Raw genomic sequence first — 11,165 nt, forward strand, 5'->3', positions numbered from 1 at the left:
TACCTGCTCTCATCATCTTAACAGCTGCCTTTACTTCATCTTTCCTTATTTCTCCTCCATTTTCCTCACTCATCACTCTCATTTTCTTAGTGCTTCCCACTACAACTACCTTTCTCTCTCTATCTTCCTTCACATTTAGCAACTTCCTAAAATATTCTGCCCATCTTCCCCTTACTGCCTTCTCTTCTATTATCATCTCTCCATCCGCACCTTTTACCTTTTCTTCTCTACTTGATCCGCCTCCTCTTCCTCCTTTAATTTCTTTCCAAAACATTTTTTATTACTTTCAATATCTTTTGTCATAATCTTAACCCATTTCACATCTGCTCTCCTCTTTGCTTCTTTTATCTTATATTTTACTTTTCTTCTCTTTACTTTGAACCTTTCATACGATTCCCTCGTCTTAATTTGTATCCAATCTATGAAAACCGGCTTCTTCTCTTCTACACCCTTCTTTGCTTCCTCATCCCACCACTCACTACCCTTCCTTCTATTTCCTCCTGTCCTCCTTGTTCCACACACCATCTTTGCACATCTTATAACAGGTGTATGAGTAGTAAGAATGAAAATTACACGATTGGTAAAGAGACTATTCTTGACCGTTTTCCATTTATACCACTCACTTATACATACATGCATGCATGCATATATGCTAATAAGAACACGCGTACGTGTGTTCACTTATGCAAAGTAGATCACTTGGAAAAAAGAAACTAACGAAGCAGAGCGCTTTCGTATATTACATCTAGTGCAAAAAGTACATAGTTAACTAGAAATACATAGTTTATCTATACATGAAGAAGGAAGAAGGACAGGGGATAAATGTCCTCTGCTCTTATGTAAACTGTCCATTGTTCCTTCTTCATGCATATATAAAATATGTGTACTGTTTAACTACGTACTTTTTGCACTGAAGATGTAATGTACGAAAGCGCTCTGCTTTGTTAATTTTTTTTCTAAGTGGTCTACTTTGCACATACATACATACACACACACACACACACACACATATATATATATATATATATATATATATATATGTATGTATATGTATATATATATATGTATATATATATGTATATATATATATGTATATATATATATATATATATATATATATATATATATATTACGATGTATAGATTAATCATTTGTCCAATATACAAGCTGTGATCTATTTGTGTCCTATTTTATGAATTGTAATAAAATTGTGTACGCTACCCCCTGGTATATAGATACTTAGCGTGTTTAATTGAGATGACGTATATAACTTTACAACTATATAAAGAAAATAAAGTGAAGAGGTGAGGACCATTTGCCAGGGAGTACGTAGCTGTGGCAGGAGCTGACAGTGTTCCCTATGTGTTTGGACTGTTGGAGCAGGCAATAGTCATTACTTGGGATCGGAGAAAAATATGGGACTCAAACCGACGATTAGAAAGATGTCAGACCAGCACGTTTCCGAATATGCCACCAGCTCACAAAGAGAAAAAGATTGTTTTGAATATTTTTCGTTGTTTAATGCATATTTCAATCATGACTACTAATACTTTGTAGAAAAAATACAATAGAACATAATGTGGTTTTGTTGTTACTACAGTATGTTACACTTCACATCAATACGACTGTTTCCCAGAAACATGCCACCCTCATCACTTTATGTCTGCTCTGCACCCCTTAATCTTCCTTTTTACTAAACTCCATTCCACAGCAGCCGTTCCCACCCATCCTAAAACCACTCATCACTACCAAGAACCTAAATTCTAACGTTTTCACAGTGTTTGGTTTCTGCTTTGTGGAAAATAAGCTTTTCTCGTCCCCCAAACAATTAAGGATGGATGGATCAAAAGGCTATTTTTTTTGGGGGGGGGGGAATGACCTCATTTTTCAAAAATAATGTAATGCAGTTGTATATTTCTTGAATTTCCTGATAGTGTTCGGATATGCTAATGACCAAATGTTTTATTTATAATACTAACAAGTTAATGCTTTGGGGAATTCATTGGATCGTGAGGCAATGATGATGTTGATTGAGGTTTACTGTGTATTTTATAGTTGGTAAGACAAACAAATTTATTTACAGAAATGTAATTTTATTTAGAGATTTACAATCAAGACATTTCCTCCACAAATGGGTCTATCAATATACATAAATGTTGACGTTTTCGTTATCATTGGAATACATAAGTGCATATTTACACATGTTGGTTAAATATTTTTACAAATAAGATGTCATCATACTAATCTGGCTTTAGAAATGCAAAAAAAGGCGTGCTGTGACCATATACTAATCCTCCTATTAAACCAATCTCTCGTAAAAATCATTATACTATCTTTGAAAATATGATTAGCGATAAGATTGATTCCGTAAGAGATGGTTGGGAAGTTATGTATACCCCTTTCAGTTGAAGATACAGGTCTAGTAATCAATAGAGAACACTGAAATGCGTTGCAGGATGTAAGAAGCTATAGAGGAGCAGATTGCAACACTGACCACTTCCTGGTTCTGTGAAGGATTAGAGCTAAACTATCAATGACGAAATCGACAACAGGGGAAAAGAAGAAAATATTTGATATATAAAGACTGAAGGAAACAGAACTAAAGGATAATTTTCAGTTGAAATTAATCAATAGGTTCAGAATATTGGATATTTTAGAGGAAGAAACAGAAGAGGAAAGTATAAACCAGACTTGGTAAGACATGTCAAACATAGTAAGAGAAGTGGCCGAGCAGGAAATTGGTTTCGCACCTAAAGAAAGAAGGAATCATTGGTTTGATAATGAATGCAATGCAGCACTAGAAGAAAGGAATAGAGTAAGGTAACGGGTAATAGGACAACAAAATAACGAAGTACAGAGGGAGAATTACAGACTAAAGGAAGTAGAAAATATTGAAAGAAATAAACATGGAGGAAAAAATAAGACAATTTTATCAGGGAGTCGAAAGAATAAGAACTGGGTACCAAGCTAGAAAGAGAATGATAAAGAATATGAATGGAGAAATAATAGCAGTAGAGGCAGAAGTGATGTAAATATGGAAGGAACACTGAAGAATTAATAAACCACCAACGGAAAGCAACCCAGACAACAATGATTATAATCGAACTATCCAAGGACCAGAAGAAAAGATGCCCGAAATATCTTTGGAGGAAGTTAAAAGAGCAGTTGAACGTTTAAGAAACAATAAGATTCCCGGCAAAAACGAAATACCATCAGAAATATGGAAAGGAGAAGGAGATTCTTTAACGAAAAGACTACACCGACTGATAAAAATAATTTGAACAAAAGAAAGCATATCAGATAGCTGGAGGAAAGGGATAATCATTCCAATACACAAAAAAGATGATAAGTTAGAGTTATATTGGTCAACGGCTCGTGGGCGTGTGTAGATATGCAATCGCATGTACACGTACGTATATGTACACAATTATGTATACATCTTTATTACCTATGTAAACATCCAGTATTATATGTATAAATATAACAAAATCAACTGTAATTATATATATGTGTTCCAAGGACTCTTGTCCAATATAAATTGTTTAAACTATTTTGGAACCACCAGTCCGGTTCACTCGCCAAATCGTCGTGACAGGTCCCAGGGCGCCGGACCAGTAGTGTTCATTCTGGCTCCCTGTCGAGCAGACCTTGTCTTTTTGTTTTGATATGTGATAGTGTTCAGTGAAATTTAATATATGTTTATTTTCGTAAATATAATTTTTCATTGTTCCTGTCACAGAGTGCACAAACTATAGAGGAATAAGCCCACTATCAGCTGCATATAAAGTTTTTACCAAGATATTGTATAACAGAATGGAAGAATACCTGGAGCATATAGTAGGAGAATACCAATGCCGTTTTAGAAGAGGGAGATCAACAACAGATCAAGTTTTTGTTATAAGACAACTAATAGAAAAATATTTGGAATATGATAGGGAGCAACTATTATCTATTGGTCCACTATTATCTGCTGACGGTCAACTTGAATATTCAAATGAAGGAATGTGTAATCTCTTAAACAATTATTTTAGCTCGGTATTCGTAAACGAAACACCTCAAAGTGAATTCCAAACTGAAACCTGTGAAAAGTCTGGGGTAAACTTACTCACTACGGTAAATATAACAAAAGAAACAATTAAAAGGTGTATAGACAAACTCAAAGTTAATAAAACACCAGGGCCTGACGGTTGGCATCCAAGAATCTTAAAGGAAATGAAAAATGAGATTGTTGTTCCATTACAAATTATTTTCAAGAAATCCATCATATCCGGAGATGTCCCAAGAGAATGGAAGCTAGCTAACGTTACTCCCATATTCAAAAAAGGTGACAAAAAGAAACCAAATAACTATAGGCCTATTAGTTTGACTTCGATCGTAGGAAAAATAATGGAAACTATCATCAGAGATGCTATCGAATATCATTTAGAAAGTAACCGTTTGATAAATGATAGCCAACATGGTTTCAGACGGAAACGTTCTTGCGTGACTAACTTACTCGAATTCTACAACACAGTTGTCTCGAATTTTGACAAAAGAAACAATATAGATTTAATATATCTAGACTTTGCAAAAGCTTTTGATACCGTCCCACACGAAAGACTTCTTACTAAATTAGCTTTGCATGGAATAAGTGGTAGCCTATTAGGTTGGACTAGTAATTGGTTGAAAGGTCGAAAACAGAGAGTTGTTTTAAATGGAAAAACTTCTGGATGGAAAAGTGTTGCAAGTGGAGTTCCTCAGGGTTCCGTTCTTGGGCCACTTCTATTCATAGTATATATAAATGATATAGACCATGGACTAAAATCTACTGTTTCCAAATTTGCTGATGATACAAAACTGTGCGGAGTGGCAAATGATCACTCAAACCAATTAGATATTCAAGAAGATTTAGATAATTTACAGCAATGGTCTGAAAAGTGGCTAATGAAATTTAACACAAGTAAATGCAAGGTAATGCACATAGGTAAAAATAACAGCAAGTACGATTACAAGTTATTTGGAAATTCGTTAACAAAAGTGGATAGTGAAAAAGATCTCGGCGTAATTATCAGTAACGACCTCAAATCATCCAAGCAGTGTATTTCAGCCTCTGAGAAAGCAAATAAGATTCTGGGATTGATTGCGCGATCTTTTGATTTCAAAAGTCCATCACTCATTAACAAGCTATATAAATCGTTAGTTCGTCCACATTTGGAATATGCTGTTTCCGTATGGTCACCGAATCTCATTAAAGACATTGACAGACTGGAAAAAGTACAACGGCGAGCCACAAAACTGATTCCAAATATCAAAAATAAATCATACGAAAATCGACTTAAGCACATGAATCTGTTTTCCCTAAAAAAGCGTAGACTCAGAGGTGACTTGATACAGGTCTTTAAGATTTTAAAGGGAATTGACAACATCAAAAGTGACCAAATTTTCACATTGAATGAGAATCAGACAAGAAACAATGGTCTCAAACTGTCCGGAAATAGATTCAATTTGGAAGTAGGTAGAAACAACTTTGCCAACCGTGTAGTTAATGAATGGAATAAACTTCCTGCTCAGGTAGTGCAATGTAGTTCAGTTCGAAGCTTTAAGAATCATTTAGATAAATACCTAAGTAAGATGCTGTAATGATTATAATTTATGTTATATTATTTGTTTTTGTTTTGTTATAATTTGTCTGTCTGATTTTCATTTATTATTAGTTATGTCAATTTATTATCATTTACCATTTACCTGTTTGTTATTCAACTAAACCAATGCATTTATTTATGTATTTTAATTGTTATTTACATTGTTATAGTTTTAATTTATTATTAATATAATTTTTTTTTTTTTTTTTTTTTTTTTTTTTTTTTTTTTTTTTTTTTTTTTTTTTTTTTTTTTTTTTTTTTTTTTTTTTTTTTTTTTTTTTGCATCCGACCTAGATATGGATCAAAAGGTCTCCTGTCGGCATGCTTTGCCTTTGTAATCCTTTGTAAGCTATACCTGTTCATCGATTTCAAACAGGCTTATGATAGAGTGAGCAGAACATTTCTATGGAAAATAATGGAAGAATTAGGAATACCACATAAGTACATCAGATTAACAAGAGCATGCTATGAAAACACAAATAGTGTAGTGAGATGTGGGAGTAAAACTACATCACCTTTTCAGATAGGAGATGACCTAAAACAAGGATACATACTCTCACTACTGTTATTTAATCTGACAATGGAAAAAATAATCAGAGGTAGTATGGTTGGGAGAGACGAGGAATTAAATTGGAAGATATAACCATAAAACTATTAGCGTATGCTGACGACGTTGACATCATGATAGAGAATGAAACAGAAATGAAAAACCTGGAGGCGATCTTTAAAGAAGCTGCATAAAGTGTTGGACTCAAGATCAATGAGAGCAAGACAAAGATAATGAAGGTAGCAAGAGAGTCTAATTTGCTAGAAAGGGTACTAATTGCGGGGATGGACATAGAGAGTGTTAAAGATTTTAAATATTTAGGAGTAAAGATGACCAGTGACGGAAGAATGAAACAGGAAGTAGAAGCCAGAATCGGAGCAGGAAATCGATGTTACTACAGCCTAACAGAATTGTTTAAAAAAGAAAGGGTCAACATCAAGAACAACAAACTGAGACTGTACAACTCAATAGTGAGACCAGTCATATTGTACGGCTGCGAAACGTGGGCCTTTACGAAAGCTATGGAGAAGTTTGAAGTTATTGAAAATAAGAATTTACAGAGAATTTTAGGACCCGTGTATGACAACCAAAGGCTAAAATGGAGAATAAGACATAACTGGGAAATTTGAGAACAAACAAAACAACCCCATATTAAAAATGTAATAAGATTAAAAAGATTGAAATGGGCAGGACATGTTACAAGGATGCAAGAAGATAGATGGCCAAAGAAAGTGCTCAACAGTGGAGTGCGTGGAAGACGATCACTTGAACGACCTAGAAAAGACTGGAGGAGATGCGTTGAAGAAGATGTGCAGATATGCAGAATAGAACCAAGAGAATGGAAGGAGAAGGTGGCACAGGACAGAAAGACATGGCGAGACACTTCAAAAGTGGTTATGGATCACCAAGTAGCACAAAGATCAGCGGAGTAAGACTGGAGGAGATGTGTTGAAGATGTGCAGATATGCAGAATAGAACCAAGAGAATGGAAGGAGGGGGTGGCACAGGACAGAAAGACATGGCGAGACGCTTCAAAAGCGGTCATGGATCATCAAGTGGCACGAAGATCAGCGGAGTAAGAGTGAGAGTATACAGGTCATGAGGCAGCAGGTTATCTTCGTGCCTGTGTCAACCAAGAATGTAGTTTGTATGTTTTTAATTATACCTTGGAATGCCAATGCCCTTGGTGTGATTTTCTGGGGGCTTAGGGGGTTTGTGGTGTAAGGTTAGATTTTATGTGAGGGTTTTGTTTGTTTGAAGTGCTCCTGCCCTGTGTGGAACGTAAACGTTTCCCTAGGGACTGGTGTTTCCTTTGGTGTTGTGCGCAAAGTTCCGTTGTAAACATTCACTGTCTGTTTACATGAGTCATGGTATGACCAATATCTTTGCTGTTGGGGTGGGGGCATTGGGGATGTGTGAAAGTTCTGTTGGAGGCATTTACTGTCCAAGCATTTATTTGAGTCATGGTATGAGCAGTATTTTTGTTGTTGGTTCTTCCTGTACGATTTTTTACTCATGCAGTCTTTGTCGGAATGGGAAGTTGTGTTGTGGTAGAAATAAAACTCTTATTGTTGCCTAAGGAGAAACTCGTGGTTGTTATTAGAGTCTGTCTGGTGTATGGTGCACCAGCTATTTCTCGTGACCAACTGATTGGGGGTTGTGATTTGGAAAAAGTTTGATGATGGTCTGTTTCGTTGTTAAGACAGGTGTCGTGTTTACCTTTGGCTGGATCTATTTTATTAAATTTATTGATACTACATTTTTTAACAATATCAGAAACATAGAGGTAGGAAGTGATATCGCTTGCGTCCAGGTCATATTTGTGGGCATCCTATTTGCATCTAGAAGAGAGGGTCATGAAATATATTAGAGGAAGTTTACCAGTTCTGTAATGTTGACGCACTTAACATCATTTGCGTCTGTTCTGATCTAGGATTAAGAATGGGTTAGGGAGGATCTGTGGCAACACGCCGCCACTGCTGTAGTGTCCCCATATTGCACATAGCATTTATTGTGAGACTTCGTCAACCTGGAAGGGGAGTGGGGTAAGTGTCACATTTATTGCAGAAATGAAATTATATAAAATGAAATAAAATAAAACAAACAAATAGATAAAAAAAAAACATAAAATATAATGATATAAGTAAAATAATTATCCAACAACATATAGATACAAAGGAAGGATACAAAAGCTTATCCCTAATGTTGATACATTTGTCTGGGTCCCGTGCAGTAGTCGATATACGACAGGCTTTGTGAAAGTTTCAACATTAGGGATAAGTTTTTGTATCCGTCCTTTGTATCTATATGTTGTTGGATAATTATTTGAGTTATATCATTATATTTTATGTGTTTTTTTTAATCTATTTGTTTGTTTCATTTTATTTTATTTTATTTCATTTTTTTATGTTTTATTTATTTATTTTTTGTCTTATTTTATTTTATTTTAATTCATTTTATCTTTTAGTTTAGTTTAGTTTAATTTAGTTTAGTTCAGTTTGGTTTAGTTTAGTTTAGTTTAGTTTAGTTTAGTTTAGTTTAGTTTAGTTTAGTTTAGTTTAGTTTAGCTTAGCTTAGTTTAGTTTTACCATTCTGTATTTTGAAGTTATTGAAGCGAACTTCACATGCAGCTAGGTAGTCGTTGATGTAAATGCCACTAGGTCTGGTGAAGGTGAGGATGTCAGAGGGCATAATAGAGAAGTTATAGTGGTTATGGACGGGCTTGAGTAGTATTTGGTTGGTTTAGTGCTTGCCTTCATTGGCATTAGGGTGGCTAGTTTTAGGAAACTGATTCAGGAGGGCTGGAGGGTGCTAGATATATTGGCTAACTATGGGATAAGGTAGTCGTCTACCTAATTTTTTATGGGCGATCCCAATTTTTGTTTGACATTAGTTTGAGTAAATTAACATGTGTAGGTGGAGAATATGCATAAGTATTAATAGATATAATATACAGTAATAATGAACACCAAAAGAATAAAATATATGATTCGCACGGAATGTGTATTGCATTGTCTTCACTGCACTGCAGTTTTTAGTAAAAAAATTTAGTGAAATAATTCCTCAAATAGCATATCAAAAAATTACTGAGGTCGTAACCACATATGTTTATGAATGTAACTGTATCTTATCCACTCAAAAAAAAAAATAATGTTTTTACCATTTGTGTATGGACATCTTGGGACGTTGTTGTTAGTCTTGAACAGCTGATTGTTGGCTGTGGAAGAGTCTGGGAGGAGAGTTGATGAGTCGTGATTACTTTTGTCGTTACCATTCACGAGTGTAGAATTATGGCCCTAAAAGATGATACACAATTAGTTCGTGGTATGTGAATACAGGGGTAGAGTAGGGGAGGGTATTTGGGACTGGTTATAACCATTTGTTTTACTTTATAAAAAAGGGGAGACTACGTCAGCATGAAGTTGCTATGGATACGAAAGGAGGTAAAGTTGATCCACGCTGCTCTCGGAGTATGTACGTGGTGGTTGGGGGGTAGAGGTGGTTGTATTGTTCAATAAGTGGGAGTGAATTGAATTATTCATCTAGGCACAGGTAGGCAGAGAGGGAGGGTTAATGTTGATGTTAAATATATATATATATATATATATATATATATATATATATACATATATATATATGTATATATATATATATATATACAGTATATATATACATATATACATATACATTATATATATATATATTTATATATATATATATATAATATATATATATATATCGGGACAGATATTGAGGTACTTGGTCGTCTTCCTCGATATAGGTGATCTTAGTCCATCTGCATGCTTGTTTCAGGTCCTTCGGTGGAGGGTGGAGGGTTTGTTAAACCGGTCGATATAGTTGTCCAGCCCGTAGGTTCGAGTCGTGGTCGGGTCGAGCTATGAGGATGATGGGGTGGTATGCGTTGTCTCCGGGCCTCGGCAGATTTCTGTGTTTAAACTCTGATGGTGTCGGCAAGTTTATATCGCACTAAGTAGCACTGGGCGATAGCCGCCGGTACTGTTGACGATGTACACGGTTGTGCACGTATGATACTTGCACATTATTTCACGTGTGAATCTTTCACGATATTTCACGGTATTTATCGTGTTGGATAAAATCTGAGATGCGTGACTGAATCGTACGGACATATAATTGGTTGATGCTGAGAGCGAGAGCAAGAAAATTGAAACTGCCTGTCGGTGAAAGATTCGGTTTGCTATTGCTCGTTCACTTCGATAGTGTGGGACAGTATTGTAGGTGTTATCGTAGGCGAACTTAGGTCACTGGTTGGGTCACAAACTGAAATCACTAGCTAGTTTCCTCGGAGGTGCGGGTAGAATTTTCTTGCTGCTCTCAACTTTAGACGCATGTATGGTGTGTATTGTGATTTTTTCTTATGTTTTCACACGTAAGATTTGTGTAACCATCCTGTGGAATCTGGGCTGTGAGGATGATGCAAAATATTGTGTGCATGTATGTAATGTTGATCACACAATCCCCATTATCATCAGTACCATCCCACCACAACCACCATCATCCAAATCCACATGTAGGGGAAAAATCTAGAAAATATAAACTTATGAATGATGACCCGTCATCCGGGAGGTGCCAAGATGAGAGGGAGAAAGAAGGATGGAGGAAAGTGGAATATGTAGGAGATGGAATGGGTGGGAGGGGTTTCTTTTTTCTTTTTTGGCTACCCTCCGTTTGAGGGGGGAAAAGCCTTTGGTATATGTATGTATATATGTATGTATGTGTGTATGTATGTATGTATGTATGTATGTATGTATGTATGTATGTATGTATGTATGTATGTATGTATGTATGTATGTATGTATGTATGTATGTATGTATGTATGTATGTATGTATGTATGTATGTATGTATGTATGTATGTATGTATGTATGTATAAAGCTATGAACCTTCAACTTTAGGGCCATGCAAGTTAGAAATTTGTAAACATTTTACGTGTTCTATGCAAATACCTAGAAGTCTAT

This window comes from Oratosquilla oratoria, chromosome 41 (genome assembly GCF_046742065.1).
Source record: "Oratosquilla oratoria isolate Oo_2021 chromosome 41, ASM4674206v1, whole genome shotgun sequence".
NCBI classification, from domain to species: Eukaryota; Metazoa; Arthropoda; class Malacostraca; order Stomatopoda; family Squillidae; genus Oratosquilla; species Oratosquilla oratoria.